Source organism: Lathyrus oleraceus, chromosome 4, assembly GCF_024323335.1.
Source record: "Lathyrus oleraceus cultivar Zhongwan6 chromosome 4, CAAS_Psat_ZW6_1.0, whole genome shotgun sequence".
In the NCBI taxonomy this organism is placed as follows: domain Eukaryota; kingdom Viridiplantae; phylum Streptophyta; class Magnoliopsida; order Fabales; family Fabaceae; genus Lathyrus; species Lathyrus oleraceus.
The window spans coordinates 351,515,149-351,523,043 of NC_066582.1; positions in this window are offsets into that span (position 1 = coordinate 351,515,149).

The window sequence follows — 7,895 nt, forward strand, 5'->3', positions numbered from 1 at the left end:
AAAATAAAGATCCATTCAGACGGATACTCTTATTGATTACATTCAAGGTTCAGATACATCTTTCAGATGTAATCCATATGAACATTCATTCTGACAAGCATTCTGATATCCTCCTAGTGATGGCATCTTTAAGCCCATCCCAAACATTTATTGCAAATACAACATATACAAATATTGTCAGATATAGCCTAACGTACAGTTCATTCTGATTCCGCCTAACGTATGGTTCCTCCAACTATTCCAATACGGTCTAGCGTACGACCCATTTGGATGTTCATCCCCTCAGATACAATCTAGTGTACGATCCATTCTGATCTTTATTCCTCAGATACTACCTAGCGTACGGTACATTCTGAAATGTAGTCTAGCGTACGACTACCCTTTCATCCTCAGATACAGCCTAATGGACGGCTCATTCTGCCACTCAGATACGATCTAGCGTACGATCCATTCTGATCTTTATTCCTCAGATACTACCTAGCGTACGGTACATTCTGAAATGTAGTCTAGCGTACGACTACCCTTTCATCCTCAGATACAGCCTAATGGACGGCTCATTCTGCCACTCAGATACGATCTAGCGTACGATCCATTCTGATATTTATTCCTCAGATACTACCTAGCATACGGTACATTCTGAAACGTGGTCTAGCGTACGACTACCCTTTCATCCTCAGATACAGCCCAATGACGGCTCATTCTGCAACTCAGATACGATCTAGCATACGATCCATTCTGATCTTTCATCCCCAGCGAAGTCACCCGCCTAACGGACGACTCATTCTGCTATTCAGGTACGATCTAGCGTATGATCCATTCTGATCCTTTATCCCCATCAGCGTATGATCCATTCCGATCTTTCATCATCAAACTTCTCGGATGGCATCTCTAAGCCCATCTCCATCAGGACTAACTTCTAATTAGCAAGCGCAAATTTTTGGGCATTCTAAGTGTTCAATAATCTTCCACCTCCAGATCACGAATGGCGTACATACCATTCTAACTCTCTCGGTTTAAGAATACTGAACAGGGGCAGCTGTCATACCCCAAAATTTGCCCGTTAATCTTTCAACACATTTTTCAAGACATTGATCTTAAAGGAACAAAGGCCCAGCACACAGGTGGCCCAATCCAGAAAATGACTCAAACTGGCATGCTCGCTAGGCGAGCAAATCCTTCGCCTAGCGAACTCTTCGCTGCACCACTCGCCTAGCGAAGCTTGCGAATACCATAAATTTTGGGCTTCATTCTGAGCCCATTAGGTCACAAAAACTATTATAAATACCAAGACCTCATTCAAAAAAAGGGGACGGACGGAGAGAGAGAGAACAAGCAAACCCTGGAGGCTAACCAAGAGAATTCAGAACAACCCTAAAGGAAACCCTGAAGGAAACTCATCTGCACAAAGGTTACCTCCGCCCAACTCAATCCGGCACCAACCCTAAGAGTGATCTGCCAATTCAACGTTGCAATTCAACCGCCAGCAGGTTTGCACTACCACTACCGCTTTATGCTTCAAATTTACATGTGGTATTATGATTGAACTTATAAATATATCTTAGGTTTTGCATGTGGATTTAAATATGTATTGATATCTTGAATGTTTAACCATAAAATTTCTGTAATGGATGCCATAGGGTGTGGGGCTTGCTGAAATCATACTGTTCTTAAATTCAAAACCCGCAGCCGTTCGCTAGCATATCGCTAAGCGAACATGTAGCGAGGGTTCGCCAGGCCCTCGCTAGGCGAGGCAGCAGCGAACGTGACAGTCGCTGATTTTTCTGTTCTGATTTTTGCTAATCTGACATGTTTTATTGTAACCATGCATGGTTTACCTGACATTATTACTCTTGTGATTCCTTTTGGTTTGGTGCAACTCTCGATTGCACCCTGATTTGGTATTCTGACCTGTTTGCTGAATATTGTAAGGGCTCACATACTCCGGGAAAAGGTAGCTTGCTAGGTATTCCACTTTATTTGTGGGATACCCCTGTGGAGATTCATCCTAATTACCTAATTGATCATAATGCGGAGATCCACCCTAATTACCTAATTGATTATAAAATATTGCCTTTGAATATGTGATCTTGGACCTCTCTTTGTTGCGTTACGGTATTACGGTATTACGGTCATGTCCCGCGAATGTGGGGATGCACTTAGCAAAGACTCTTCGGTTAAATTGTCATGTCCCTATAAGATAAATCATAGTCCCTCGGATGTTGCCTGCGAATATATGATTTTTTTCCCTCGATGACCCGTCGTTGTAGCCTACGGTTAAATGATGATCGTCCCTTCGAATGCTAAGGTATCCTTACAAATGTTGCCTTCAATGACCAATCGATGACCCTACGATGTCCCTTTTACATCCAAAGGATAAAACTACTTACTTCTCAATAGTAAGGACGGTTTTACCTTCATAAGGATAGGAAATACCCATAAAGACCTTGGGTAGGTATAACTCTTAAATGCTGACTCACAACTTAAAATACTTTTCACACCTCACACTTTGCAAAACGTCTATTAGAAAATCACCACTTGGTATACATTCGTACTAGAATCATTGCCAAGTTATATTTTTCCAAACAGCTTTCAAAATTAAACGAGATAAATACTTTGTATACATTTGTATAAGAATCATTACAAAGTTAAACTCTCTTTTCAAGACATTTTCTAAACAGTTCTCAAACACTTTTTTAGACAAGAAAAACATAAGTGATCCAGCAATTAAGAGCCCATGGATAACCATGGATACAAAGGGTGCTAACACCTTCCCTTTGTATAATGTACCTCCCGAACCCAAAATCTAATTAAGGTCTTTCCTGTTCTTTTCCACCTTTCCTTATTGGATAAAAGAAAAGTCGGTGGCGACTCTTGCTATCCGCGACATTTGCTTTCCAAAGCAAAAACACACGAAGTCAGTTCACCGTATGAGAGCACCCATACACGACATGAACCATGCCAAAGTTCCACATACCTCTAATTTGCTTTTCTCACATTTTTGAAGCCAAACACACAAAGAGGCAAGACCATTAATAGCTAGCCATGATTTTGGTTGCAAAACAGAATGGACCATGCCAAAGTTCCACATACCTCTAATTTGCTTTTCACCGGTGGACAACATATTATGTATGCACATGTCTTTTGCAAGGTACAAAAGCGACCTCACCAAAACTTGGTTGGCAAGATTAATCAAAACCCATTTACCCTCTAACTTAACCCAAATGATTCAGCAAATCACCAACACCTTTCCCCTCTATAAATAGAGGCTACTACACAACTATTTTCAAGCTTGGATAACCATTGAACCTCTGCAAGTTTGTCATTGGAACCTCTGAAATTTGAATCGGTTTTCAAAACTCAAGCATCTTCAAGATTTTCCTTTACCTTATCAACCCTATCTGAAGTGTGATGAAGGTGTAGCAACTTGAAGTAAGTGGAATAGTGACATGTGGAGGGAGAACCAGTGCTCTAAAGTTAGCCATTCGAGTGATCTTCAAGAGGTATAAAACTTGAACAAAATCTCAAACTTTTTGATGCTATGCTATTGGAAATTTGTTCCTGATGATCACCATGCCATTTAATTGCATTTTCATGAACTAAGTAGCATTTAATTTCAATTTAAAATCCAAGGTTTCATTTTTGTACTAGCTTCGATTTGCATTGTTGGTTGTTTTTAAATAATTTTAGACCATACCATCTTACTCGCCATGAGATTCTAAGTAACTTTGTTCTTTCGAGTTTTTCGTTTTGAAACATTTTACATTTTTCCAGAAACTGAGCACCGCCCATGGTGGTCCGATCGTCTTCTCAAGCGACCACACGCCCCTCCCTCCAAAAATTCAAATTGGACCAATGGGAGTGTGACGTGTGGTCCCTCAAAATATTTGAATTTGTTTGTATTCCTGTGCATTAAGAAACACACGCTATAGTGTGCCTCCATGGGATCAGGTTGCTTACATTGTGCCACCTCATTAACGAGGGGAACAGACTGATCTGCATGCTGTCCTACCAGAGACTTGGTTCCCTTAATTTCCACTGGATCACATTTTTATTCTTTTTGTTATTTATCTTATTTATTTTGATTATTTAGTTTTTCTCAAACCCTTCGGAATTTGAAAAAATGTCCAACATGAAAGTTGTTGGAATTATTTTTCTCTTCCATAATATGATTTTTTTTACCAATATAAAATTAAAAATCATTTTTCTCTTTTTATGTAATATTTTTAATGTATTTAAATCATAGTAATTTAAGATTACATGATAAAAATCCCAATTTTTTTGTGAATAATCCTTATGCAATAGGGAACACTTTTGATTCTTTGAGCTTTCTGTTTTAAAACATCTTTTAATTAGTTTGAACTTAGGGTTTGATTATTCATTCATTTCCAAAGTTTGAAAACCCTAAGTGTTTCAAATTGGTTCACAAATGATATATAGTTACATATTTGGTTTCCATGGGTGATTGGTGACATTTTTCGTGTTGAACATTTTCCCATTTGAAGCTTAAAATTAGGGTTTTCCCTTTTGCCGTCTTTGCTTGATTCACATTATAACTTGTTCTTGATGCATGATCAATGTGAAATGATTGCATCCCTGGTTTTAGCATGAGATTTGGAGACTTTCTTATGTTGGAAGTTTTTTCATTTGAACCCTTTTTCATTTAGTTCTCATTTGTGTTTTGATTTTGATGTTTATGCTTGTTTTTTACTTGAGAATGGACCTCCAACCTTGATGCTTGATTTGTAATTCCATATTAATTTTTGCATGATATTTTGGAAAATGTTTGATTCTTTCCACTTTGCATTTTTAGGTCCTTTTCATTTTCATTCAATTTCATGTTTGATTTGACCTAGTCTTGGAATGTTTAAGTGACACATTGCATGATTAACACATAACTTGATTGATACTTATCATAAATGCAATCCATGTGGTTTTCCATAGAATTTTTTTTCATTTCATCTTCCCAATTGTCTTTGATATCAAGTTTATATCTTGCACTTTTGGTTCAATGTTCAAGTATGTTGTAGATTAGGGTTTATACCTTGCTAGCATGCCTTGTTTTGATTCCCACTTTGTCAACTTGCATGATAAATGATGTATTTCAATTGAATTTGATTATGACCTCACTTTGTGTCATTTCATATGTTAAGTTTTTTTGCATTTGGATCTTTTTCCATTTCCATTTCATTTTGTTTAGAAAGCAAGTGTAGTTTCCTCTTATCACATGTATTTTCAAGTTGAATTTGCACTTCCTCCAAACATAAAATTTGAAATAGACATCTTGAATTTAATCATGAAATTTGAATGACTTTCATATCATCAAAATTGAGCAAGTTATGGTTTTGGGAAGTTGACCTCCAAACTAGGGTTTAGACAAAATGACCTATTATCTTTCACCATAAAAAATGACTGTCCAAGCAAAACTAGATCTTGACCTCAACATGAAAGTTGTTTGGAATGTCATTTAGAGTAACTATGATCTTAGAATAATTTTCATATGATAAAATATTTAGGAGATAGGGTCTAGGGAACCCCAATTTTGACCAGTTGAATTCCTCTGGTCAACCACCATGAACCAACTTGCTTGCTTGATATTCTCTTGACTTTTGGGACTCATGGAGGATCATATATGCATAAGATGATGAAATGTGAAGTATCCCTTGAAATATTTAATCAATTATTGAAGAAACTTGTTGAAGAAGTCACATAAGATACTTAGATGAATTAGGGTTTCCAAGGCAAACAAACTCCAAACTCTTGATGATTTCTTGATCAAAATAACATGTGAAGATTATGGGGATCCATATATGATAATTAGAGACAATGTAGACTAATTATTGATTGTGCTCCTTGCATTGAGGGTCTCAAATCCTAGATATGAGCTTGATAGAGCATAGGTGAGCATGCACACTACCTACAAAAGCAGTTAAACTATACAATGACATACTTTTTGTATTTTGGTTAGTAAATAAAGAAAGACAAAGTATGATACAATCACATGATGCTTGGTGATCTCTCCCAATGCAAACCCAATGAATTAGGGGTGACGAGGATGCCAAGGTGTGATCCCAATGTTAATGCATATGATGAGAATATCATGAGGGATCTTAGGGTCAAAATTAAGGTCTTACAGCTGCCCCTATTTAAGGACGTTCTAGCTGAGGAGATGAAGGTTAAAATCTTCGTATCGACTCAGTAGAATGGACTTAAATAATAACCTATAGAAACAAATTTTGGTCCCTAAGAGACCTCATGATGCATATGATATGAATGTTAAAATAATCTTTGTGGGAAAAACGTTACCACAAAGGAAAAGAATCCAGAGAGACTGAAAGTCCGTATGAGTATAATGCATTCTGCAAGGGAAACTCACTGGGGAGACAGGGGAATAAAAGTATGTGTGTAGGCCAGGCTACGACTTTAAAAACTGCTAGGGGACTCGAGGGATTCCATGAAAATAAATGAATGGAAAGACTCAGCCGGGGAATAAAAGGAACAATTTGCAGGGGAAACGGGTAGATCAGAATAAAACCGAAATACTCGAACCGAGAAGGAAATGACGATCTCACTGAGGAAATATGCACTCAGACTCAACTGGGGAAGAAACGATCTTCAACACAGGAGTAACAGAAGTATATTATCCATTACCAGTTACTAGTTAAAGGGATAACATAATCTGTCAGAGAGGACATCCGTTATCGGTTAGGGTAAACATATCAAGGATGACTCGATGAGGAAAGAACCGAATCAAATAGGATTTACAACTATCGATATTGGGTAGAAGACCATAAAGAAAGAGAATACCCGTCACTGGCTAAGGTGAACATATCAAGGATAGACTCAAAGGGAAGAATATCTGTCATCGGTTAATATGAACATATCAATGATAGACTCACCTGGTGACATTAGGAAGAATATCCGTTACCGGTTAGGGTAAACATATCAAGGATAGACTGCCTGAAAAACTAGGAATTATATATACCGGCTACTGGATATAATACCGGAAAGAGAATATCCGTCATCGGTTAAGATGAACATATCAAGGATAGACTCCACGAAAGAGGAAGCAGGATTTACAACTACCAGTTACTGGGAAAAAAGCCCCAAAGAAAAGGAAATTCGTCATCGGTTAGGATGAACATATCAAGGATTAACCTTCTGGGGAATAAAATAGGGATTACAACTACCCTTTTTACTAGGTAGAATACCAAAACAAGAATATCCGACATCGGTTAAGATGAACATATCAAGGATAAACTCAGAAGGGAAAGAATATCCGTCATCGGTTAAGATGAACATATCAAGGATAATCTTCCTGGGAGACGTGGAAATGAATCCACTGGGGAGAAAAAGGTTACTTTTGCCGGGTATTAGGGCAAAAGTGAAATACTTGCAAATTGAGAAGAATATTACCAGTTACTGGGTAATAGACTCTCAGGAGACTAAAAGCATCTATCTAGGTAAGATCTAGAAAGAAATGGTCAATCAAAGACTCAACCCAATGATGATATAACTCAGGGGGGATGATTCCATCTAGAGGATCAACTGGGGAGGAAACTGAAATAATGATCATCCACGAGGAAGTAACTCAGTGGGGAAAGAGAAAGGTTAAATTCTTTCTGCTTAAGGGGCTGACACTCTATAATTAAAAGAGGACAGACACACCAAATCTACGTGGTGGGAAAGGATACCACCGTAGCAGAGGATTAGAGAAATAGTGAATCACAAAGTGCATTATTAATGCATTGATGAAATCTATGAATGTATATGTATATATATGATGATTATGCTGACAAAACGATCGCAAAGGATACAAATGTCACTGGTCCGCATCAATACAATACTCATCCAATCCTTACAGGAGGGAAGCGTCTGTTGGAGAAAAAGTTGCAAAG